Source organism: Pseudopipra pipra, chromosome 9 (assembly GCF_036250125.1).
Source record: "Pseudopipra pipra isolate bDixPip1 chromosome 9, bDixPip1.hap1, whole genome shotgun sequence".
In the NCBI taxonomy this organism is placed as follows: domain Eukaryota; kingdom Metazoa; phylum Chordata; class Aves; order Passeriformes; family Pipridae; genus Pseudopipra; species Pseudopipra pipra.
In genome coordinates this window covers 13604307-13631908 of record NC_087557.1, presented here as the reverse complement: position 1 = coordinate 13631908, position 27602 = coordinate 13604307, and the positions used below count along the sequence as shown (strand labels likewise).

The 27602-nt window shown below is 41.4% G+C and overlaps 1 long non-coding RNA gene across 4 annotated transcripts in view; it reads left to right on the top strand.

Moving 5' to 3' along the window:
- The window catches only part of LOC135418893 (uncharacterized), a 75721-nt gene extending 48537 nt beyond the window's left edge, over positions 1-27184 (top strand). For all 4 annotated transcript variants that reach the window (XR_010432726.1, XR_010432724.1, XR_010432725.1 and 1 more), the window contains one exon: positions 1817-27184. This is a non-coding gene — a long non-coding RNA (uncharacterized LOC135418893). The remainder of the gene's footprint in view (positions 1-1816) is intronic.
- The last annotated feature ends 418 nt before the right edge of the window (positions 27185-27602 follow it).

The following is a 27602-nucleotide window of genomic DNA, read 5'->3' as shown; positions in this document are numbered from 1 at the left end:
AATGCAAGTATTGTGCAGAAGCAGTACTTTCTGTCACTGTTCCTTTTACCTTAATAAATAGATACTATCTGCAAGTGAAGAAAGGCAATATGCATTTTCTTTTAATTTATTTTGCAGGCACTGTTAAAAGGTAGGGAACTCATTATGTTCCAGCCAGACAGGAAGTTTTATTTACAGTTTTTTAACTCAATGCAGCCATGGTAAATTATATCAGCCCCTCAATTTGTGCATTATCATTACTTCCTTACTTTCATACCCTTTCCAGAATTACACTACCACTGACCTGATGAACCCATTTTCTTTTAGAATCACTCCTATTTTATGTTTAGAGATTGCTTGGGAAAACTCAATGGCAGCAGCTAAAAGAGCGGGCAAGTTGGCCATGTATAATCAAAAGGTCAGTCTATTTTCAGATGCTTGTTTGGGGCCACTGCTGAAGAAAGCAGGGAGCCATCTGTACCCATACAGGTGTCAAAAGTTTGTTCTCACATATACTGCAGAGGGCAAAGCCAGGGAAAACAGCCCTGACTCCCCTGATGCCTCCTGTTTGATCATGGAGGCTGGAGAGGGCCTCGGATGACACTCATCCCAGGACACAGCTGATTGACCTCACACCTGCCCCGAAGCAGTGATTCAATTTTTGTGCTGAAGCTTTGAAGGAAGGGGACTCTCACACTTTCCCAAGCACTGACAGCTAGACAGATAGAGCTGAAGTGAATGGGTGACAGTATGATAGGGATCAATGACTCTTTGAGGTTTACTTACTTTTTCTGCAGATATCAAAACTTTCAGTGTGAACTGTGAACACAGCTGTTTGGAGTTTACTCTTCTCTTCAACTGTCCCTGTCAACTACATCATCATCATGGAACAGTAGCCAGCATCCTGCTGGGACTATAACCCCAACCCCCAGTTCTGTATTTGTGGGATACATCTCTAGACTTGAGCTCCAGGAACACAGGATCTCTTCCCTTTTCTTGAGCCTCCTTGCCCTGCTTTTGCCTCTATCTGGAAAAGAAGCTTTAGCACCATAAATACTAAACCTCCAATTATCCAGCTGACCAAGGCAGCATAGCAGGAAAAAATGCTTTGTCTTCTCCTGAGTTTTCAATAGCTTTCACTTTCCAGCCCAAGCCCCTCTCTGGCTCCCTGCATCTCCATCACACATTTTGTGTTCCTATTCATTCTCGTGTCATTTCCCTTACTTCTGCTTCTCCACAGTTCCTTGGCCTTCCCTTCTGCACTACAGCAAACAATATCCCAAAGACTACTCCAACTACATGTTTAACTTTCTCATGCATGGGGACAAGGAGTGGTCACTGCTGCCACCACATTACAGGACATCTTAGCTCTCATCCCTATTACCTGGATTAACAGGGTGGCACTGAAAGCTATTTCATACCTGCCTTTTTTCTCCTAGAAAAATCAGTAGGAACTTGATTAGTTAATCTTAATTTTCTACTACTAACTAAGCATGCTGCCAATAAGGAAATAGGCTGCTATTGCACAGCAACTAATATGGTATAATATTAGAGAATATACTGAAGAAATGTACTCTTTTATTGACTACACTCTGAATTGCTGCTGCTCAATTTGCTATGAGTTGTAAATTTGCTCTGAGTTATTTTCACCACTGAGAATTGCCAGGTTTTATACTATGTTTTGCACAGGAACTCGGCTGCCCTTTCACTGTTTTGTTTGTAGTTCCCTTCTGAGGAAGCTGCCTGCTGTTCCCAGGTTTCTCTTTCTCTCTGCTTCTTAGCATCTTCTTTAGATACAAGAAATGCAAGTAACTGATTTAAATTCTTTATTTTGCAGGGAAACGTCCTTCTGGAACTTGACTCAGGCCAACTATGTCTTCTCCCTGCCTGGAGAAAACCTTTGTCCTCCAGGCTGAAGACAGGCACTTGAAAGTAAACCTACCTGGTCTGTCCCTATGAACCAGCAGTGTTGAAGGTTAATTAGAAGTGCTGAAGGAGAAAATCACTTTTTCCATGTGTGCACCACTTGAGAACCACAGGATCGGGACTATTTATTTGGATCGCTTTATTCTTTGTTGTCATCCAATGGGACAGGCTGAGTCCCATTTCTCTTCCACGTGAAGATTTCAGTTTCCTTGGACTACCATAAATCCTAAGCAGTGATCCTGGTTTTTTTTCCTGACAGCAACTCCCATTGGAGTTTACTTTGGACTTCCTGAAGAGGTGGTCAGAGAGACTATTCTCATGGGCTCCAAAATCCTCCTCTGCTTAGAATGATGGGGGGGAGCATTAGCACAGGCTGGCATACAGCACCACCTGGGAGATCTTATGTTACTCATTGTGCTCCCCTTCTCTCAGCAGGGCATGCCCTCGGTGCAGATAAGGATGTATTAAGTGACTGAAAGACATCAGTTGTTCCCCAAAAGGTGTCAGTTCAGTGTTGCTGTAGATGAGAGAACTGTTCCATTTCTGTCCTTAATCTGAAATAATTTTCAGATTGCTTGCTGATGGTTGTTCTTTGCTGAATGGGACCTCTGCATAACACTAGAAGGAATATTCTGTTTAACGTTCTGTTTCCCAACCTTCTGTCTTTCCTTCACCCATTATGACTGCCAGCACATTTGTGAGTTTTTCATTTGAATGAAATTTTGCTCTAGCTGTGGGCAGAACATAGAAAAAAAATCAATAGCTATTAAGATATGTGATACTGCAGGATATGGGATCCTACTGGTAGAAAATATGAGGACCATTTATTTATTCACATACCCGAGTGCCTGCAATCATAATCTGACCTCACTGCCCAGGTCCTGATCTTCCCCCAGGTTTTCAGTGGGGTTTTTTGTTGCCAAATGCCGAGCAGAGAATATTCTGCCCATTGCATTCTGCTGTGTTCTGTGCTAGTTTCTTGTGAAAGTGCCTTCAGGTGCTTTCCCAGAGCTCACATTTATTTGTTCAAGAACAAGTTAAGAAAAAAGAGTGACTGGAGGTTTTAAAACCCATTTTCTTTTTATCTACTGTTCTGTTAAAGCTTTCCTTCTAAGCAGCTTACAATAATATAAACAACCTGCAGAAAAAACTCCCTGTCAATCTACTGCTATAAATTCCTAGAGGTCCAGGGGCTTCAGGAGCTGGATATTGCACCTACAGGCCCTGGAGTTAGAGATAACTATCAGATAATTCACTCCTCTAAAAAATACTCCCTTATATTCAGAGTGAGTGGAGAGCAGGAAGGGGGAAAAGAAGGTGGGAGGAGGTGTGCTGAGAGCAGAGACAGGAGTGGGGTACCTGGTGTGTGGGATGAGGATGGAGACCATGGGACACCAGTGTGGCAGCTGAGCAAGTGCTCACCTCTCCCTGGTGCCCCAGGCTGTGTGCTTTACTGAGCTCCTCAGCTGCACACCTCCTTCCTCAGGGTAAAACACACCTTTTTTTTTCAGCTTGTGTGGGTGCAAACTAGGATCCCAGCCCCTGGGGCTGCTTTGGCACAGAGAGCAGCCATGTCGGCAGCACACTGTGCTGCTTCGCCTTTTGGAGGTGCTCAGGAATAACGAACAAAATCTAATTAAGAAAAGTGAAATACAGTATGTTAAGTCAGCTGCATCGGGGTGTGAAATGGAGCCATTATAAAACAAAACACTGTAAAGCAGCAACTCAGAAACTCCACAGCCTTACGGGGATGCTGACTGACTTCCCTGGAATCACAGAGGGAACGCACCGGTGAGACCTAATAATGTGTTGGACTGTCACTGGCCATTGCAGGGCTCTGCTGGTCAGCACGGCTCCTACTCAAAATGGGAAGCAGGAGAGGGGAGCATGTAATGGGCATTAGGGCAGCACACCAGCCTGGCCACATTGGGAGGGGAGGAACAGGAAAGGGGGTGATGAGACAGCACAAGTGCAATAGAAAGAGGAGGGAAGGGAAAAAAGCTGGGCAGTGAGGGGTGAACATGAAGGGCAGGTATGGAATAAGGCTGAGCCTTTCTCACCTGAAGATGAAAAACTCTGCAGGTATCAGAGTACGTGTTTACCATCCGAAAGCTGAGCCTGCCCTTGCCCATTGGCTGTGAGAGCTGCTCTGCTCAGGTGGCAGAGGACAAACCAACAAAAACAACAAACCACCACCAAAACAACGCTGCCCCTTCCCCCCCTTTTTAAGATTCTGGTGTTCTGAGATCAACAAGTAGAACTTTAAAATATGGAAGTTATATTTGTTCTTCATGATGCTACATTTTATGAAAGGATAGAATTAATTCTACTATTTGAATTGAATTTTAAAAGAATTGGAAAAAATTATTTAATCTTGCTGGAAAAACATCTTTTGAAACAGGAAGGAATAGTTTCAATATCCTTAAAATATTTTTAATTGTAATTGTTTGCAGTTGCCTCCCTCTAAAAGTAATAGAAAGAGCATCTTGAATGCATTACAGTAAGTTCAGCACAAGTGAATCTGCTTTCAAATATGCTAGAAAGGATATTCACAGTAATAGGATTAGTACAGAAAACATGTTGTCTTTCTATTTAAAATCCTAAGGTTAATACATCTTGGTTCCACCTCTCCAAAAAATTTTATAACTGCTTTTGCCAGTCATTACTTAATGATGTTTCACTGTTAAATGTTCACAAGAAATATCTAACACCTGCTGGGAAAATTATCTGTAAAGGTTATCTCAGTAAGGCTTGGATGTAAAATGTCAAAGGACAACTTCATTTCTTTCCCCTTCTTCACCCTCCCACCCCTACTACAGGCAGGAAAACTGGGCGAACGTTTGCAAAGCTGTCAGAGAGGCAGGAGCCTGCTTCCTTCCAGCATCTCTCTGTTCTCAAGAGGGCCTTGGGATGTACTTTATTTAAGCTAACAGGTTGTCCGAAGGCAGAAAACTGTAACAGAGAAAATTAATAATTTACTAAAGCTTTGCTGGAGAACAGCAGACCTCAACCTCTGCCATTGTCACCCAAAGGAGAAGTGAACAGTGAGGCCAAGGGGCACCTGCTGCCTGTGTGGAGGGGACCCTGCTGCCTCAGGGGCACAGGCACACAGAAGAATTACCCCTGGCTTCAGGATAGCAACATGTCAACTACAGTTCCCTTTGCTTCAGGTGTCAGCATTCTGTTATTCCCTTACTCTGGCAAAAAATGTGGCTAAACATTTCGTGTTGCAACCCCCCCAAAACCCAATGTATTCAATACACCAGCTTTAGTCTTAGTTGTATCTAGTAGGCTTTCTGACCCTGTCCCCCAAAACCAAGACACTGCAAAGCAGCTTTAAGATTCATATTCAAATAATGGTGGTGGGGGCTTTTTTGTTTAGTTTTTTTGGGGTTTGGTTTTTGGTTGGTTGGTTTTTTGTTTTTTTTTTTTTTTTGCTACTCTGAAGATATTTCTTTGGAACAGATGCCACACAGATGTTTTGAGATTATTTTTTTTTTCTGCTTGATAACTGCAAATATTTGTGAATGCAGCTGTTCATATAGGTGAGGGACCTATGCATGAGACCAAAGTTGCTGACAGAAAAGTTTTTGCAGGATCAGGTCTATATTATACCCTACCTCTCTCCAAAGCAGCAAGGAAGAAAGTCTCTTCATGCTTCTGAGATCAGCATTCATTCTCCAGATTAGTCTAGGTGCTCACAACTAGCCATGCATCTTTGTAATGCAAACTGATTAAAACAGAAACATTCTGGAGACCACAGAATCATAGAGTCTGATGAAGGGCTGGGATTTGTGAGAGAAAGGATTTTTCATTTTTAAGTGCAGCCCATGGAGGGAGATATACTGGTCAAGGACAGAACTTTATCTCCTTTCCTGGTGTTTTTCAAATGGGTGAGTCTGGTTTTGGCTTTTCTGTTATTTGGGTTTCGTTTATTTGTTTACTTTGTCTCCTGTAGCCAGGGAACAGTCACAAGTGTCTGATTATCAGAGCTCTGATTGGATTCAGGGGTAAGTGTTACAGTCAATGCTCTCCACTCCTCCTCTTGAGTGTGCTGAGCTCTGTATTGATGCAACTGAGTGAAATACCTCTTGTGTATCTATTGGAATCAGGCCAACACAGTATCTCTCTGTCAGTACCATCTTTCCTATCTTGATGTGTCTGTGACAAAATTTTTTTTTTCCTATGTAGTATCTTGATAATGAGGTTTATTGACTTTACCTGATACAGACATTTTGCACCTATAGTAAAGAATTTTGAAGAAAGAAAGTCTTTATAAGCCCCCAAAAACACTGTCCAGGTAAAGTTTGATGTGTGACACATGTATACATGTTCTTACTCATTGTGGTTTTAGATAACTATGTTCACAATTGGTAACAAAAGCATAGAAATACCTTGGGAGTAAGAAGGGACTGTTTCTGTTCCTTAAGCTTTGATAACATGTTGACATCCTTAGTGAAACTACAGAAAGGGTCAACATCCTTTGCTGTCTTTTCCAGTGACATGTTTTGGAATATTTCTCTTTTTATTCACATGCCCTCTCTGTTCTCAGATGAATACAGTTGTAGCTCTCTCTTGCGGACAGCTCTTTTCTGTTTTGTGCTGTGTCACACAGGTACAGATTTCTGACAGCTGCAAAACATACCTCAGATAATTCACTGAATCCTGGTGGTGTGACAAGCAAAACCCTTGAAAATCCCCACTGCTTTTGTAACAGGAAACCCGTGATGTTGGGTTCATAAAGGATGGCTTTGCAGGACTATGAGAAAATCCTCAATGTGGTTTTGGAGATTTAAAAAAAAACCCAAAACTCTGCTATTATATTTGTGACAAACAAAGTTTGCATCACTTTCCAAGTTTATGACCTTGACAACATAAATGCATACAAAACTTCATCTCTGGGATGATATCTTTTTGCATTTTTTTCTTAAACAGTTGTTTTCCCCTGGAGATATCCTTGTCCCTTATGCCAATCTTTCCTGCTTCTTTTTTGCAACATGTGGAAACATTGGCCCCAGCTGTTCTGTCGTTTGGAAAGACGTCAACACAGCTGGTGATTATAAGGAGAAATGTTGTCTAATGGGCACAAAAGGACGTGATGGCCACTAGCAGATTCCTGGTCTGTGGGTAGCACTGCTGCTAACCTGCAGGGAGAGGCCATGTGCCAGTGTCCTCTCTGGGTCTGCCTAAGAGCACAGCCCTGGCACTGTTGCACTAATGTCTGCCGCCTTCCCTCAGCTCCAAAATACGATCTCTTCCCAGCCTCAGTTGGTCACTTCACTCTTCTATTCCATGTGTTTCTGCAGGGGTGAGGTAAATCTGTTCGTGCTATGTGGTGTTCAGCAGTCAACTCAATGGGCTACGTACAAACCTACCAAGAAAGGCAGATTATTATTCTGGATCCTCTTTATCAGAGTGAGTGTTGAAAAGGGAAAACAAGGTGTAAGCACAGCCTTTCCTCCAGGTGGGATCACAGTGAGCACTGAAGTTTCTGACTTGGCACATTGTTTCCCTTTTCTGGATTAATCCCAAAAATAGAAAAAAGGTTTCTAATAAGGCTGGTTGTGTTATCAGATATCTTGTGATTACAGAAGCATGAGCTGTGGCATGCACATCTGTACACACACCCCCCCCCCCCCCCCCAGAATGGCTCTACTGCAGAGGGAGTTTTTCATTTTATTCTTAAATAATAAACCTTTTGCAACCACCCCCATATTGTCAACACTCATCAGGGAAGGACACTGGCTAGATAGAGAGTCAACGACAGAATCCACAGAAAGATTGTTTACATGGTCACACAAAGCAGAAGGGTTGTCTGTTAAGAGTTGGGGCACTGTGTATGTCCTATAGATGGCTCCTGAATTTGTGCATTGAGGCCCTGAAAGGTAGGGATGTTAATTGTGATTCTTGTGCACCAAACGAACCCAAGCATGGATTCTCTGTTGCTCACCCACAGCTTTCAGGTGGTCATTACCTTTTTTGCTCTTGATCTGCACTGACTTGAAGGGGTGGGATGTGGCTTGCCAAGGAGCCAGCTTCCAGCACGCTCTGGCACTGCAAACAGTTCCTCTTTCTGAGTGTTTTCTGTAAGAGTAACTGAGATAATCAAACCTTCAAAACAAATAGAAGCAAAAAACCAACACTCAAACCGTACCTCAAAATTTTAGGCACGGCTATTTCCAACCTCCCTCGGCAATGCTTAAGTGACCTGGGACTTCTCTGACAGCAGAAGTAGTAGGTGGAAAAATTTCACAAAAAACCCAACAGCTCTCCTCCCCAAAAAAAAAACCCACAAAAAACATTGCTAAAAGACAATTTTTAAAGGTCAGAATTATTATAAGGAATTAATTATCAGACAGAAAATGCTCAAATTGCCTTAGAAAATTTAGACACTGTGTAAGGCCACACGCTGCAAGGGGTGCAGCCACCTGCAAAGAATTTGGACACTTTAACAGAAAATATGCCCTGCTCAGAACAGAGTTAGAAGAACATAATGACAAAAAAACATGACTTCCCTAAAGTAATTAAGAGATGATAGTGAGAGTAAATAAGCTTTTGGAGAACATAGTATTAGTGAACCAAATGAGAGCAAATAAACCATGAGTCAGGTTTTCTTCAAGTGCAGGAAACAGAAGGTAGCTAAATCTGTTTTTTAGCAGGGGTACTTGAGATGTTAGCAAAAAGCAGAAGTGTTTTTGCAAAGAGGAGAAATTACAGAACAGATTTAATATATTTATCAATTCCTGATCCCAAACATTGCAAAACCATCAAAAATCTTTCCAGTGGCATCAGTGACATCTTCACATGGCCCCTAGAGAGCTCAGGTAGGTTACATAGATTTCAGGGACAGGAGATGCCATGCATTTCCATTTCTAAGAGAAATGGGAAAAAAAAGAAATTGTGAAACATTATTTTTTGTCTTGCTCTTAAATTCAAAGTAGATCAAGGCTGGACATGTATTCCTTGCAATTCAGAAGTTATTTTACCACTTCTTTTTTGATAATGTGATATTGGCTAAAGAAATACTTAGATACTGATTTGTGGGAGTTATCTGCTTATCTGGTAATTCTATGCATATTTTAACAAGATAGTAGCTGTTGGAGGAGAGTGATAATCAGATTCTAAGTTTTCTTCCTTTTTATGGGACGCTGAAGTGCAGAATCAAAACTGAATTTTGAAGATGTTTATATTTAGGGAACTGACTTCATTCACTGTAGATAGAGTATTTCTGAAACTTGGAGTAGCATTTGTTTTCCATTTCTAGCCTCTCAGCTTGTGAAAGCACACAATGCAAGGTAGGTGTGTAGATGCTTCTGTACTCAACCTACATATAAATATATAGACTTTATAGGCTTTGTATATAATATACACATATGTAAAGACGTGTATGTTTATCTATATATGCATATATAAATATATTCTTGTAGTATTTGCCAAGAAATGCTTGTAGTATTGCAACATTATCTTAAGCTACCTGTTAAAAGTAGTGCAAACTACGGCTAATTTGTCTTCTCATTTGTGTGAAGAAAATTCTAGTTAATGTTTTACTATGAATTCTGTGATAGAGTATAAAAAGAGTTGGAAAGAGGATACATCTTCTAAAACATGGAACAGGGATTTCGAATTTAACTCTGTCTAATATTTTTCCATTACGAATTTCCACTGAATTGGCTCAAGAGTCTGAGATAGAAACAGCTGAAGATTTCTTTTTTTTTCCTTCATTTTTGATGGGGAGACATAGATTGAGGTTAGAACTCTCCAAAGATTATCCACTGAGTGCCAGCTTTTAATGAATCCCATTTGTTTTCTTGATTAAGTCTGCTATTACCCCTGTTTAGTCTTGTCACGAGCCTATTAGCTAGAATTTTCATATCATGGTTTAGAAGAGAAATTAGCCTAGAAGAGCAGCACTCATCATCAGTCAATTTTTAGTGTATTTAGCATAGTTTACAATTTATGAATTCAGGAACCTGTAGCCTCACACATACCTATATAAAAAAACCCAAACAACTGTTCTTTGTAGTGAAATTCGTAGGCCACTAAGGGTAGCAGTCAAATATCAGTTTGTGGTGATAACATTGTATATCACTAATGTACATACAGTCACAAGGTCTCTTTGGTGAACCTGCATCTGACAGGCTATGTCAGGTCTATGATTTGTGCAGCAGAAGCTTCTTTAGGAAGAATTGACTCTCAAAAGGTTTGACCTCTTATTTTCAAAAGATAAGCATCTAGGAGGCTTACCGAGCCTTGTGGTCACAAAGTATTCAAGAGCTTTGGGAGTGCTTAAAAGCCGTGTGATGGGTACAGTGAAAAGTACACACAGGTGTAGCAGGGTTTTAGAAATTCTTGACTTTCTTGAAAATGTTGTAAGAATAGCCCTTTGGGAATTTAAATATCTCCATCCCTTTTCAGATTCTCTAAATGAAAAGAGCGGTGTAGGGTGAAATGTACTTTTTAAATGACATTTTGCAAATTTCAAGAGATGCCATTTCAGCATCTCTTGGAAGTGAAGACTTGGACAGTGGAATTTGCAGAGCTGCCATAGAAGTATTTCAATGCTGAAAAGAGCCAGAGGGGACTGCAGATGAATCATGGGGTTGTACCTTGGCATTACTCTGTAATGGGAAACATGACTTTACCATGTACATGGAAGCAAAGATTGTAAATATTTAAACATCATGACGTTACTTAATATTACCCATTCAATGCCCTCTTTCTCTTTTCTTGTTTTCTTTGTGCCACTCTAAATGACTAGGCTGGCCTGCTGGCATTTCCATTTTTTTCTTCTGCTTTTCTTCTTTTCTGCCTCCTTTTCTATAATTTCTGAAACAGTGTGGGGTCTTGATCACTCTATTTGCTTAGAGCTCCCACATCACTTTGTATTTGATGAACAGTGCGAGAAGCATCTAGTAATCAAAGTGAAAAAAACTCCAATTATATCACTGTTCCACAGGAGCTCCTGAAGATGCCTGGAAGAATTTGCTGCATTTCTGGGCCCAAAAGCTGTTATGGAGAACACCAGTTGGTAATCACAGCTTTTTTTTTATTATTATTATTATTATTATTATTATTATTCTCATTTTTCTTAGACTAAGTGAATGAAAATCCTTTGCTATATCCTTACCAGAGCTGGATTGAGACCCATTTTATTACTAACCAAGTCTAAGTTGCTTAATTTCTTGCCTGGATGGAAAAGAAACACCATTACAAAATTAGTAAATGACCATGACTACCTCTCTGGAGAATTATCTCCTAAGAATAATTCAGATGCTGTAAGAGAAATGTACTCTCACAAAAAGCAGCTTTTCCAAACCCCTGTAGTTTCCCTGCACAATATTCTTTCTAGCTGCAAGTCTGTCTTCCTTCAGTAAATGTATTATAACCCTTTCAGTCTGTTCTGCTTTACGTACTCGACACCATGAATCTCTAACAAGGTTAGGGGTGAGTAACAATTTAAATTACTTTCAAATACAGCTGAAAAGCCTATTATAGATGCAACCTTGAACTTTAATTGTATAAAGACAGCCAATTCCTTAGCATTCCCACAAGTGATAGAGTTTCTTGCTTGTAAGTCTGCCGAGACTTTCTGGCTGTGTTGGCAGCTATTTATTCTGCCTCTAGATTTTGAAAAAAGAAACGCATAAGTTTAAATACTATAACATTACAATATCTACTGAAAATTGTAATGATGAAGGTTGTAACATATTTGAGTTGGAGAAGTCAATCTGTTTAATTATATGTTATTCTTCCTGCTATTTTACTAGGCTACACAAGAGGTTGCTGAAATCCAGCATTTGTTTTCAGATATACATTCATGCTTTTTAAGGAAATGATTGCAAAGAGTAGGAGAACCTTTGAAATGATGTTGCTCAAAGATTCCCCAGCGTTGGCACAAACAAAGCAAATAAGGGTAAGCTCAAAGGATCCATGAAAGGTAAACAAACACTCTCTTTAAAACTGGCTTATAATGAGTAATGGGAAAATCTGGGAATGCTTTTGTGATCTCGTAGTTTCAAACCTCTCTGGTACTTCTGGTTGAAAAAATCACCACCAAAACAAGGAAAAAACCCAAACAGAAAACACCCCACACCCCATAAAACACCAAAACCCACCAAAGTCAGTGAATCTGGCTGGAAAACTTATGATCTGAAAGCTCTCTTCACAGGAACAATATCTCTGCCATGGCCATAGTCCTGGACTTGATGGGAGGATCACTTCCAGAGCTGAAAGTTTGTGCTTTGTACTCAAGGAATTTCCATTAAACTTTACAATGAGGGGAGCTGAGGCAAAGGTGTTGATGTCCTTATGGAGGTGGAAATGAGGCTGCTGCTTATTCAATGCAAACAGCTTAGAAACACATCTCAATCACTGGTAGCAACTAGGGGTCTGCTCAGTCCTGGAGTAGCTGTGTAAAGGACCAAGTGAAGTTTTCTTTGTTTTGTTTTCACCACCAATGAGCTATGTTATCCCAGGGTTGTTAAGCACAGATATAAAAATTTTGCCTTGAATATATGTGATCATATAATTCACCTCTTGTTTAGATAAGAATATATTTAGCCGTCTCAATCATTTTCATTAAATCAAAGATAATGTCGTATGAGTGGGTCTGTAGCTCCAAGAGAGCTACAAGATGGAAAAGAGAACCCTGTAATCCTTCCACTGCCTGCCATGTCACTTGAACCTCTGAGCCACCGATCCCTCTGTGGGAGCACATTTGCTCCCCCTTAGTTGAAACTTTTAAAGACCTTTGTAGGCTTTAGTTTGATACTAACTGTCAATTTGGGCCAAGATATTCTAATTCAGACTTATTATAACACATAAAGTAACACTTGGAAAAAGAAAATTGGATTCAGAGTTGCACTGAAATTTTGTAGTCCCTAGACAGAGATTTGAGATCTCTGTATTTCCTCTTCATTCAGAAAACAAGACACAAATTTAAAAATGAGGCACATTTTGGAAGATTATTGTCTAATTTTAGAATTCAGCTAATGAAATGCAGCTAAGTAAATACAGCACATGATATTAATTAGTGCTAAGATGTATGTCCTCTTTAGGATACTTATCAACAACATTGGTGAGGAGATGTCGGCAGGAGCACTGTGGTGTTAGCACTGGGAACATGATGTAATGTTGCATGCACCAATCCTGAATAATATTGACTTATGCTAACTCCTAAATTGGCTCAACCCGTTCCTCTTACCCAAAGCCTTCCCATCTGGAAAACAGATTAATTTTTAAGAAGAATGTAAGGAGACAGTCCTCATGCTGTGGGCTTTTGACTGATTAAACAGTCATATGCCAAATCCCTTTATGATGCTACAGAAGGAAGAGAAATTAATAAGAAACTTACAATTAATATACTACATTGAACATAAACAGTGTAGCTTTTCAGCTACATATCAAGCTACTAGAAACTTCTAAAAATGCAAAGAAACATTTTACTTCCTTAAATGTTTTTTCTTTTGAGTGTTGAGCAATTATACATCTTCAGTGGTTAATTTTGCAAGCAGAATATTAATAATTCATAAGTGTGTTAAAGGTATTGATCATACAAGTGTTAGAAGCATTATGCTTGAGTTCCTTCTGTAATCCATTAAAAAAGGAAGGAAATTGTTTCAGTTTTGTATTAAAATATGAGACTAACAGGCTGTAGTTTAAAACATATGTAAAGCTGTTTTCCTGTTTAAACTTCAGTCATCCATTGTTGGTCTGGTGGTAACATACAAGGATTTGCTGGGACTCAGTCACAGGAATTCAAACCAGAGGCTCTTCCTCCTTCTCCCAATGCCAGCCCCATGCCCCCCTCCTGCCCTGCCTGCGTGACCAGCCTGTGTGCCCACTCCCCACTCTGGGTATAGCTCTGCTGAGATCCTCTGGGAACCTTTGGGGGCTGACTTCAGTAGACATGGCAGTAGAGCTCGATTTCTTCTATTTGTGGCTTCTTTCTGCACTTCGGATACTACACTTGGAGGCCAACAGGTGCTGTGTAAATTCTCCTGAGAAAATGGGGGGATATCTGCTGTGGGACCAGATCTATAGCTTGTCTTCACTGTTTTTTACCAGCCCTGATTGTTTTCTCATGGCTGAGCACAGACACCATAAACATTGTATTTATGCAAGGTGAGTACTTGCAGCGAAGTCTGTAAGGCTTCTATGGATCCAGGAATCTACCTGCCTGTGACTTTTTGCAGCATCAGGGACTTAGTGGTTTCTTGACTTTGAATTGTTCCCCCAATTTTTCATGGTTGCATGAATAAAGCTTTAATCCTCAGCTCAGAATTGTAGGATGTTTGTGACAGGAACACAGGCATTGAAACCGATCACTGCAATCCCTCTCTCCTATTCCTGTTCTAAGGCAGAAGGAAGAATGATATAAACCACAGGAAATAAATAATTGGTGAATAGTTTTATTAATCAAATTCCTTCTGGACCACCAATCTCATTATTTGTTTATCAGCTAGGCTTCTACTAAATCTATTCACAATTAAAAAAAAAATTACCAAGTGAACAGTATTGAACCGATCCTTAATTAGGGCAGCTGAAGTGTCTTGTATAATTAACTGGACTTTATTCATAATTATTTCCTGATAGTTGGAATTGTTTTCCACAAGTAACGGAGAAATAGTAATGGTAACACTAAGAAATCTTTGATTTTTCAGAATAGAATAATGGCCAGGCTTACTGTGCTTAAGCTGTGTAAGACCTATTTGTTCCCACTGATAGCTAAAAGTAATCATGTCAGTTTGGCTGTACACATAGGGAAGGGAAGTTTTGCAAAATCAGTAGAAATAAGTATGCATCCAGATTTTTAAAATGTGGCTTTTCTAACGTGTGTTTTACGATGGTCAGTCTGGGGTGACTCCTTGGGCAGCCACACGTGAATCCTGGCACATCAGGAGCTTCCTTAACTCCTGTGAGTTTCCTTAACCAGAAACTGAGAGCTTAAAGCTACTGCCTGCCTATGGCCATGCTGAGTCCTGTTCAGGGAAATAACCAAAATCAGCTATTGCTGATACAACTGGGGTGAAAAAGCTGCAACTCGACAAAGATCTGGAGCTCCTAACCAGCAGAGCCACTGGTGGTGGCCGCAGAGCTGTAGCCCCATGGATAGGGCTGGTTCTCCAGGAGGTGTGCCCCACACCAGTGGCCATGCCATACACTGCCATCAGCACCACACACCCAGAGCCAGCAGACGCAGCACTCTCCGTGGAGCTATAACAGGGAGCACATGTTGGTTGGTAGCTCTAGAAACCTGCCCTGATTTCTTAAGTTTAGCAAGATCTCACTGATATAAGTGATTATTTGAGAGAGGCTGGGAAAGACATAATGCTGGAAACAAGGCTGACAGTTTTTATTTGCAGTTTATCTCTACTCCTTTTGTCCTCCCTTTTGATGCTGGTTTAGGGCACAAAGCTGGAGGAATGCTGCAGGAGTGCCATACATAGCCATTCTTACTCTGGAGTACACCCATCCCTCTGATGGAAAGTTGTAGCAGATTTCAATGTATGGACTCCTTGGAAGGAGGTGTTTGCTACAACACTGCCTCTGATTTCAAAGAATGAGTATCTGCTTTACTCTGGGAAAATAGTAGTCATGTTACAACCCAAGGTTGTTTGGAATTCATTATAAAGCTGCATGAAAGAGCATGTGGGTTAAACAGCTTCACTGCTAATTAATACCTTTACTCCTGACGAAGTAGCTCCTTGCTCCTGGGGTTAGGCAGAATGTGAGAAGAAAAACAAACAGAAAGTTGTCTGCAGGCTCTTTCAGGACTGAAACAGCATGTGAGTATGTGTGAAGTGTAGGGAGACAAGCACCAGCACCAGATGTAACTCACTGCCACCCAATAGCAGTCGAGCACCCGACTCACAACAGCACCAAGGCAGTGGGACTGAACTTGTATGATGAAAATAAGACCTCGTTTCTAAAACTCCAAAGTTCAGAAAACCAACAAGGGTTTTCTTTATGTAGTTTTCTGTGAGATTTGTTTAATGTGAGTAGTCATCCCCCGAGAGATTTTGGACAGCGCTATGTTGGGTTCAGGCTAGAAAACGCAGAATGAAAGTTATGAGAATTACGCATCTGTCTCTACTCTCTCTTCCTGGCAAAGATTCCTCTAATCTGCTCATTTATAAGGAACCTGGTGAATTTGGCTCATTGCTTTTGGATCTTTGCCAACAGTGCATCAAAGTCCATAAGCAGTAGAACCCTTCCAGAGCGTGGAGAGGAGGGTAGAAAGAGAGAGTAAAAAGCATGGTGTTCTGTGGTTCCCTGGCAAACATTCCCCTTCACATCCTGTTCATGAATCAACTGATCCATTACCTATGCATTTTATGTTACTAACTAATGTCTAATTATTTTTTTCACTGTTGAATTCCTTGCAGCTCTCTTTAAAGTTTAGTAGGTAAGAAGATTAAAACATAAATACCATTAAATATGCTTTAAATATCAGTCCTATTGAAATATTTCCAGGTTCTGTATCCTCTTAAAAAATAATCCCCATTCAAAACAGAGAGGAAATGTCATCTGCATGAGCATCTTTTGAGTTTAAGATTGGATTATACAGGGAATTATGTAGAGTAGCTGTGGAAATCTGATAATTAAAAAAACTTTGGACTCTTTTATTTATGACATTTTAAACCCCTGTAACATCTGGGGAAGTTTTCTGTGTTGTACATGTGCTGTTAACCTCACGTGTAAAATTTGCTTGTGTAACTTCATATGAATCAGTGGCTGTAGAACCTGAATTCAGATTCAGTCAAACTGGATTTGCTGGGATTTGAAGGTGATTCCTGGGCCTAAAGCTGGGGTGTGGGCAGATCAGGATGTTGCTCTCAGCCACCTCATGGGATGCACTCTGTCTTCATAGGGCAGCCAGAGGTTAATGTTAGCTCTTATGAAAGTCCTCCCACAATACCTCAAACAGAGATCCTCAACATTTCAGAGCCCATTTATTAACGAGCACAGTGAGTCTTGTGAGTCCCTCTGAAAAGGGCCAAGTGAAGTCCCATTCCAGCCATTCCAGTTCACACATTTGAGTGTTGCAGAAAAAGGCTTGCAAAGGGTCAGGACAGGATTTCTTGGCTGCCCCAAGCCTTGTAGCTTGTGTCCAGCACGGAATGCCAAAGAATCTGCAGGATGCTTTCCACAGGTGTGCTACCAGAGCAGGGTAATAATGGGGTCCTTGCATCAGTGTGATGTGCCAGGGAACAGCGTTCATTTCCAAGAAGAGCAGACAGGATTTCTCTCCAAGGTCAGTAGAAATTCTGCTTTGTGGGGCAGAGAGAGAAACCTTCACACTTTTTGCATCAATGCATACACAGCACAGGCTTTGGCAAAATGTCACAAGACACAGAGGAGAGTACTGAGATTGACCCTGGAGCCTGGGTGTAGGCTCACCATCTAGCCCTTCCCAGCACAGACCAGACCTGGACCACAAAATGCATGGTGACTCTTTCTCTGTGGTCACCTCCATGGCTGATGTTCATCGAGGCTTGCTGAGGTGTGACTCCCCGTGCCTTTCCCCTCACAGCAGCTGAGCTGGAAGACGTCTGCTTATGTAGAAATGCTCCTGAAAAATATTGACCAGAGAATTTAGCATAAATATGCAATGAATCTATGAGCTAGTGGGAAATGTTAAAGCAAACATGTTAAAGACACAGGCTTTCAAAACAGGTCAGGAAAATTCTTATTCCAGCAAGAGAGGACATGCGCCTATTCTTTCTTCAGCTGGCTAAGCAACAGCGGGAGTGTTTCCTACTAAACAGCCTCATTAGCATAAGAATAACTACAGGGTAAATTTTCAAGCTCATTCCAAGTGAATTCAAAGGGAGGGGGAAAATATTCTTTTAATATGTGCAACTCATGCAAACAATGATATGAAACTAATTCATTTCATCATATTATCACCATATCATATTAACTTAAAAGAAATAATAATGCAACATGGAAATGTTTGCATATTAGAGAGAACTCTCATTGTACCCTATTAGCACCATATCGTATTAGTATTAGTATTGCATTAGGCTATTATGCTCCAGTGCTAAAATGATGAAATCCCACTGTGAAAACTGATATTGAATTCTTGTAATGTTTCGGAACCATTTTTAGCACTGCATATAAATAATTCATGGGAGCAGATCTAATGAATTGATGAAAACCCCCCATCCCTTGACATTGTGAGAGTATTTATGAATGTAAAGTCATGAACAGCATTATTTTTTTTTTTTTTAAACAGAGATGGGCTGGGACTGAAATATCTGGCTTATCACTAGACCCAGCTTGCCCATGTCACACAGAGCATGAGGTTGGGTAGCTACATTTCTCTGTTAACGTGGCAAAGGTGGTGTCTAAGAAGTGGCCTGTTCCAGGATCAGAGGTGCACAGGAACTTTTGAAATGTGCTGTCTCAGGGAACCCTCCATGATGTACTGAGACACCTGAGCAGTGAGACCCTGCCCAACACAGGGTCACTACACTAGTACCACTCTGGTCTGCCTGCATTGGCTTCCTGAGTTGGTAAGATCTAAGACTAATGGCTAATTGCTAATGAGAAAATATGTATTTAACTTGAAGGCTTTCATGGAACTAGCCTTTCACTTACCCAGCATTTGGTGCTATGGTGTGATTGTAATGGTAGTTATTAACACAGGCTGTGCTGAACTTTGTTTTATATAGAGGTATTACTGGCAAACTGGATCCCTTGACTCTTTAGGAAAGCAGAGAGCTGTATGTTGAACTAGTGAGAATTAACTCAGCCTGTAAGGGCCCCATGACAAACAGCTGAAGCAGGCGGCATTGCCCATCCCTGTGCCTGGGAAAAGAGGGAGATGTGCTGGCACAGGGAGCAGGTGAACTGTTACTTGAGCTAGTCACTGATTTACGGTCTAAATTACCATCACCTCATTCCTTTCTTGCTGCTCTCCAGCATCTTTTGGCTTATACTGCAGGTCTCTCCTGTCTCTCCTCTGTCAGCCTGCTTTTGTGTCTGTTCCCATGCAGCACTAGGGACTCTTGATCCAAACCATGGTGCTGCACAAGCTATAGGAGAAATGGTAACACAGGACCCCTTCACAAATCAGTTAGCTTCCTTCTCACTGAAACGTAAATTGAGAGTAGGAGATGCAGGGAAAGCAAAGTTGGATTATTGTTTCCTTTGCCTTCCAAAAGGACATGAGGATGCTGGCATGTGGCATACCCCGCCCACCAGGCTCAGAGAGAGGAGCCCTTCTGAGCCTGTGTATGCCATGTCTTGGAATTTTATTGTGCTCTTCAGGCTTGTCCTTTCTTCATCAGTCTGGGATGCATCTGCTATGCTTGCAGCAGGAAACATAAATTAGGTGGGGGGAGTGACTCTGGTTTCAGTGCAAGAGGCAGCGATGTGGGGGAAGTTTCTCTAAAGGTCATCAGGAGTCATGCACTCTCAATACTTTCCCCTGCTCTGGGATTTCAAGGAAAAAAATACAACAGCAAGTTAGGGGATGGTTTTGGTTTGCAGGATACAAGGTCAGTATTATGACCTTGTCCAGAGCAGAGAAGGAGCTGTAGGGAGTGACATCCTAGAAACAGCATTATGCGGAGCAAGAGTAGGTGAAGAAATATGAACTGTATCTTATAACTCTTGAAAGACATGCTATACATACGGCTGTTTGCTTTACAATTGGGCTGAGAAATGGATCCATTCAAGAGAAGTTTGATAGTAGGGTAGTGGGGGAGTGTTTGTTTTCTCTCTGCTCATTTTTTTTCCCCATGCGCTGTTTTAGTTTTCCATTCTTTCCTCCAGAAAATACTACTGTGATCATTGCAGAGATGCTGAAAGAGTTTTGCTTAGCTCCTATTTTTTGTGTTCAAAACTTGAAAAATTACAAGTGCTTGGAGTTTATCCCAACCAGTTGAGCTGCTTCTAGTTTTCACTGGTGATATTAAATTACACATACGTTCCTAGTGAAAATTATTTCAGTTCTTCCTGTAGTCAGTATATAAAGTGGATAAATAACATGCTAGAGGGCTGCTTTTTTTTTTTTTTATGCTGTATTTTTCTGCTAAGTTGAATTCCAGACTTCACATTTATTTGTAAGATAGGTAAAAGAAGGTAGGTAAAAGAGAATTTTCCTCTGGAAGCTGGAGAGTTGCAGAGATGGTTGTATATTCACCTAATTCATACTAAAAGTAATGGATTTTTTTCATGTTGGTGTATGAACCACAGTAGCAGCACATGCCATCTGTACACCAGCAAATAAAAATATGTGCTTGTTTCAACAGAATATTTTTTACACATATATGGATAAATAGATAGATAGGAAATGGATCCTAAGTTAACTAACCAGTCAGTATTTTTTTTCTGTGCTGCCAAAGTAGTATTTTAAATAGATTCAAGCAGCTTGTTGTGGCTTACGGAATTTGTTTATATGGGTCAATATGGTCTAATTTTTCCTGCGGGAGTTCTTCTCCAATTATAATCAAGAATCTTTTAGGTGAATGTGACAATTCATGAATTTTTCCATAGCTATAAATATCAGATATTTAGAAAACACACCTTAATCTCCAAACATTTACTGCTATAACTACCACCAAATGTTGTGGTAAGCTGGGAACAACTGTTGCTAGTGAAGAATGCCATATTTTATTGGAAAAGTGAGTCAGAACGTGGCAGAGATGCTCCCTGTGCCCTGGGAGGACCTTGGAAGAGATGAGATGAGGAAATGTAAATCTGTGCTTTTACACACACAGGAGAGGGACAGGGTTGTGCTCAGTGCTGGCAGTTCCTGGGCTTGGTGAACAAACAACCCCCAGGGATGGAGCCCAGGAGGTGGTTTGCAGTCGCTGTCACTAGGGCTTACTCTGAGCACTGCAGAGGCTACACCCCCAGTTGCTCTCCCACCTGTCCTTGATGGTGGCAGCTACCAGGCTGCAAAGGGGTGAGCTCCAATTCTGGAAAAATGTGATGTCCTCTGCCTACGAGGTAAGCTGCCTCTTGTGAGCTGTTTGCCAGTCAGCAGTTATGGCGTATCCTAAATTTAAGAAATGCTTTTTACATTAGTAAATAAAAATTGCCATATGTTTTATTAAAATTCTGGATGTTGCAGTGAGATATCTAATAGGAAATACTATTGCAGATTGAACTGTTTCAGTGCTGGAATTATTTTTGACATTCATGAACAGCTCTTTCAGTGGCATATTAGATTTCCCACAGAGAGACTGGTATTCGAGCAGCCTACTGTTTTCTGGGCACCAGTGTTCATGTCTATTTGCCACTCTAAAAACCTTCTTTAATCATGAGTTTGGAGCTTAGATTTTGTGTCTGCTCCTTGTGAATGAATAAGACTGGTGCGATTCTGCTTTTGCACTTCCTTGGATTTGGCTGCTGTGGGGATGGTAATGGTTGCCGTGTTAAGTTAGCAGCTCCAAGATGTGTTTGCTATTTCAGTATCACCACAGCTCTATGCTTCCCATCATCCCCCATAAATGAGGACTGCAGAACTCCTCCCTGCTGCTGCAAGTTTTGGTCCCAATGCAGGTGAGGGATACACATCTGCATGGCACATTGCAGTAGGGTATCAAGAATAGCCCAGTGAGGCTCTGAAAGAGCCATCAGATTTACAGATTCCCCTGCTTTTTGGGTAGCCTGAATCTCTGTACATTTCCCTGAAGTGCAGACGCACTCCAGTGATAACTGTGTTGTATTGCTCTAGGAAAAATTCTTCTTGTGTGTGCTGTACTCCTTCATCTTGCCAGGAATCACTGAGAGACCAGGGCAGGGGGCAGTGTCCCAGACTGTTCCCCTGGATATCTGTCCAACCTTTTTTCTTCCTTATCTCTGATACGTCTCTCCCATACATCTCCTATAGTCTTTGTTTCCCTGCTCATTCATGTTTCTGATGCCAAAAATCTAAAGCCGGACCCCCAGTAGTATTGACCTCCTTGTGCCTGTCTCTGTTTCTAAATAGCAGGGGGGAGAATTTCTATCAGAATCAGAAAGTATACAGGTTGAAGATGTCTGTAGCTGTGTGTGAGCTGGATTGAAAACAGCTCAGCTCCTTAAAAATTCAGTTGGGTTTATCATGGTGAACAGAGCAAACTTGTCTTGTTTTCCAGAGCATCTCTCAAACAAGTGTGCACTCAGCCATGAAGACAGGCCTCAATCTGCACTCTCAAGCTGGGCCTGTGAGCTGAGGTCCCCAGGAGCTGGGGAAGCCTGAATCCAGTGTGGCATTGGTGCTTCTGTCTGTCTGTCCAAGGTGCAGCAGGAGGGAGGTGGTGTAGCAATGAGGTGGGAGACAACCTCTCTTCTCAGCACCTGGCAGGACCGTGGCGGTGAGCCCCGCCACCACGCACAGACAAATGTAAAAGTGCCATCGCTGTGTTCTGAGGGGTAAAAACAATGAGTCTGCACAAGCTGCCTTTGGTTTTCGGGAAACAAAAGGCATGGTTTTAAGAGGCTCCGGGAATCTGAGCAGTTCTTCAGAGCATTTGCTTTAAAAGAGGAGGAGTCATCAGCATCATCTGTTTTTTGTTTTAAGTTTTACAAGTGCTTATCTGAAGAAATGCTAAATGAGCTATGCCATGTCAATGCTGGAAAGATTTCATTACATGGAAGAATTTTAAGTGCTCATTTACTGCACATGAAAATGAAAAATTTCTCAGAACAGTGACTCTCTTCAGCATCTTTGTTATTTGAAAGAAACACCAAGAGTGGTGCTGTGATAGGGACAAGCATAAATTTGTCAACTGGTGGTGAATGTCAAGGCTATCCTGGGGAAGGGTAAGGAGAAGGGTGGCAATGTATTGGGTACAAGAAATGCTAGGAAGTGCTGTTTGTGAGGGCGGAAGCAGAAATGCCCTTTATCTGTGGCATGTATTATGGGTTTCTCTTCCTTTAGGCGAGCAACAGTAATGGAAGTGATTGCGAGGGGACAAAATTGTGCATGTGAAATGGGTCTTAGGCAGGTGTTGAGGTGAATCTGAAAACAGAGTCGATAAGCTGAAAGGTTAGACTTTTAGAGGGATGGTATGATTATGTTGGTGCCCAGTTCATTAAAAGAGCAAGGAGGGAGCTGCATCCATGGATCAGTGTGTGTATGGGTGGACTCCGTATTACTGCTGGATTTACATTCAGTTGGGCCTGGACAGAATTTTCTGGCTCTGTGGAAGGAGGCTGATATGTGGAAAGAAAGCAATGGCTTGGGAAAGCAGACCCAAAATTGTCATTGGGAGCATAGCCCAAATCATGGCCTGGCCCTGCTTTTGGTGAATTCTCAGGAAAGGCTTACGCTGTTTTGAGAGCAGGACTCACCTGGTAACGCAGAGGGACAGCCCAAGCCATAGCAGGATCCTGGCAAGCCGAAGATGCTCTACACCTTCTCCAGCACAAGCCTCTGCCAAGTAACACAGCAAAGCCAATGGTAGTACACCTATGGATTTCATATGGATTTCATGCAGCTTTAACAGGCTTCTGCACAGAGGAAACATTTTGCATTTGGCAGAACAATAGCTGAATTGCTCAAAGTCCAATTACAATCAAATCTTGCTAATTTGTGCCCATAACTGGAGATTCAGTGAGAATGACAAAACTTCTGCAATTTACGGAGTAAGTGGTACACACCCTTTAAGAAGTGTGGCTAATGCATTACAGAATTCATTATCACCTTACAAACTTCTTCACACTCTGGAAAAGAATGAATGCTCTTAATTAATTTATTTTGACAAGGTTTGTTTCTTAAACATCTTTTGTTATAGCTGACAAGTTTGTACTGTTAAAAAAAAGAAGTAATGAATTGTAACGAAGGAGACATTATAATAGACCTTTTTAGCAAGCCTGTGCCATTTTTTCGGCTACAGCTTGTGGCAGGCATGGATAGAAGTGATCATGTGGCACTTCACCCTGCTCACAAAAGCTGCTGAGGTAGCTGGTGCCTGGGAAGTCCTTTCTGCAAAACAGCAATAGCAGTGACTCCATTTGTCTTTCTACTGGGGAACTGCTGCTTTAAAAAAAACCAAAAAACCCCACACCAACAGACAACAAAGTAGACAAACAAAATAGCTCTCATTTGGCATAATATCTTTGGGAGGAAAAAGAGTAAGTTAAAAAGGGATCATTTCTATAATGAGGAGGGTATCTCTGCCGCTCTGAGAATGTGCACATGGAAGAAGTTATGTTACTACTCTTAAAATCCTAACGTTTTGTTCACTGCTAACGTATCTCATTGAATAAGAAATAGAGTTTGGAGGAAAATAGATCAAATTTGCAGGTCAGAGGCTCTGCAAAAATGGGATTTGAACCTAAGCGCAGCAACCTTGAGGCAAGGCTGCCCTTCCTTGAATGCCAGATGTGCAGTGAGGGTAATTACCATGGCCCGCGCCAGTGCTCTGATTCGGGTGGTGAGTGAGGCAAAGGTCAGCTCCTGGCATGAATCTTCATGCGGATACCTGGGCTGCCCCGGGCTGCAGACTGGCGTCTGTCTTTCTTGCCAGCAGCACTGTGGTCTCAGGTACCTGTATCTGCCTGTGTACTGCTTGTAAATCTATAATTAATTACCGTAGGTTAAACAGACTGAGGAAATAACCAGAGCCTTTTTGAGGAAATGTAATTGTCAATATAGCAAGACCCCTGAATTACAGATTCAGCAATGATTGCTATTACAGAGATGGCATTAGATGAGTATCATTTTGTCAATTAACCTTTTACAATTCATAGTTTATTATAGCCTAGAACAATCCATTTTTAAATACTTTTTTTTTAAACATGACTCTTGCTGCTTTAAACACTTACTACCTGCTCTTTAGCCTTTGAACATAGACTGCTATACTTGCTCAGCATAATGTATAACCCTAGGTCACAAAGCTAAAGCAAACCCTTTTAATTTATGGAGGATTTCATTTTAGGAGAATATTTTTAAGAATTTCCTAACCTTCTGATGGCACATCAGGCTGGCCAAGGATACAAATGTATCTGTGTTCCTCGGTCCAAACACTTTACCCTACTATAATTTAAGCTTTTAATTTCATAACCTACAGTGCCATGGCTACTTAGCAAAAGAAAAAAGCATTCTTAGTCTAGACTGTGTGTGTAATAGAGAATTCTGCTACAGCTGATAAAATGACAATGACAAAGTAATTATCATAAAAATTATTCTTTTCTAAAAATACTCTACTTTTAAAATAAAATTTCTATTGTAGGAAAGGGAACAGACAGTAGTTTTGATGAAAAACACTTGAACAAATGGTGATATGGTTTCTTTGCTACATAAATACAATTATTTTTCTGATAGAAATAGTGCTGCTGTAGCTGCAATGGTAAAAGGATAGGAGAGAGGAAAGGTTTGCAGAGAGAGGTAATATTTTTTATTAGAACAATTGATATAGTTGAAAAAAAAAGCAGAAACGCTTTCAGAGAGCTTGTGTGTCTGAGAGCTTGTCTGTTTTTTTTTCTTCCCCAGCTATATCAGCTGGTCTAATAAAAGATATTCTCTCTGCCTGCAAACCTTGCTGGTTTTGTATATTGCTGTTTCTGTGCATGTGATTTGTCCACTCAGAGGACAAAGAATTCTACAATTCTTAAAACTGGTATAATTCAGTAAAAATGGATTATGAAATACTAAAAAAATTAAAATGCTTCCTTCAAATGCTGAGAACTTGGGATTGGCTTTGTGTTTGAAAGAGAATAATTGCAACCCATGAAGGAACTACACACATACGATAAAATGTGGTCAACTCTTCCTTTCAGCAGCTTTGAAGCAGCAGTAATCTAACAAAGCACCTTGCTCTTGCTGTGCTGACAATGAGTCCAGTGTACAAAAAAAAGAAATTAAACAAAAAAAGACATTTTAATTTCAAGGTTCACTGGAAAAAACATGAAAAAAAAAAAATCAATGTTTGCCAAAGAGAAAGACAAACTCTGAAGGGAAATGAAAAAATGTATTTACAAGATTCAAAGAGAACTTTATAAATAATGGGACAATAAAAAAAAAGGAAATAAAATATTTGTTCCTCTTAACTCTAAATATGCAGGTAATATTCTCAATAAATCTAGCACACAAAATGGATTTAAGGAATCATCCAATTATATTGTTATAAAGAAATTATTATGAAAAGCAAAATAACCTTCAAATCAAAGGAGTGTTTGGAGCAGTTACATCTCCACTGCATGGCTGTATCACCTCAGGTCTTGAAGGAGGCTTGGAAACGTCCTCAGGTTGCCCTCAGGACAGGCAGGGCTCCTGCACAGCTCCATGCCCCGGTTGCAGTGGCCCTGGACTCATGGAGCATGTGTGCACAGGTAGGTGCTTCTGACTTTAGGACATGCTCAAGCCATTCTGCTTGGGGCTCCCAGGGCTTGTGCTGTGCCCTTGGCCACGTCTGAGCTCTGTGGTACCTCAAGTCTGGCTGTGGGGGCTGCAGCCACCCCCGTTGCAGCAAGAATGAGGTCCTCCACAGTGGGCAGCCCCATGCATGCTCACCCACCTGCCCCCGGGTCCTGGCGTGGTGCCTGTGCACACCCAGCCATGGCACAGAGTGCTGCCTGATGGGTGCCTGCCCAGGGCAGGCTGTGCTGTCAGGCCGGGCTGGCTGCCACTGCACAGCTACTGTACACGGAGCCTGTAGAGAGAGCTACAGCTTCAGCTATGCAGCAGCACAGCCCCACTGCTCCTCGGCTTCCAACTAACAACAGCTGGTAGAACTGAACATTTTAGCATTTAATGTTTTATCTAAATTAACGCCCTTGTTGCCATTGCGTGTTCCTGGAGCTGGGATGAGAGTGGTGAGAGGGCTGCAGCCGATGGAGAGGAGCAGAGGTGGGGCAGCAGCATCTCCTCACCACTCTAGATGGAGGCATTTGTGGCTGGCTGTGAAACACCTGCATCCCTGATGCTGTACTGTGCCCCAACAATGCCTGTGAACACAGGCCAGGCCTGCATGCTACACAGGACTGACTAATTAACTGCAAATGGGTTTTGATTAGATCCCCCCAACATATGGCCTTCTCCAGTGGGTAATTCAGGAATGAGTAGGGTCAGCCTTGGGACTGTGGCAAGGGGCATCAGGGTAACACCTTCCCTGCCTGCACCTCCCAAGGCTGCTTTCCTCTGAGATTAAATTGATTTTCCACAAGCACTAGCAACCAGGATCAGACCCGATCTCTATACCAGGTCTGTAATGTCTTTCTCCCTATTAGTTTTCTGATACTCAGCTATCAGAGCTCTCAGTAAGAATGTTTGTGTCTTATATATACTTTGTCTGATATACAAAATATTTTATAAACTTTATCCATTTAATTCTCCTATGGTGTACAGTGTGCTGCAGTGGCATTATCTTCACTTCACTTCACTGATAAGAAGATTTACATTCACACAAAGTCAGACTGGAAGTGAGGTGAGGACTGATCTCAAAGCTCCAGATGTGATGATAACCAGCTGTCTGCTTATCGTGGTAGGTTGAACAGATCTGTCTTGCCCCAGAGTGACACTGCAGGTCAGGCTGTGGATTTCCTTCTTACAGGCACTTTTTTCTTTCAGCTTTGGCTAAACCTCACTGAATGTGTGGGGTTTTACTTACTCAATCACAGAATATTCTGAGTTGCAAGGGACCCACAAGGATCATCAAAGTCCAGCTCTTAAATGAATGGCTCATAGAGGGATTGAAACCACAACCTTGGTGTTATTAGCACCAGGCTCAAGTATGGGCCCTTGCTAAAGGCTA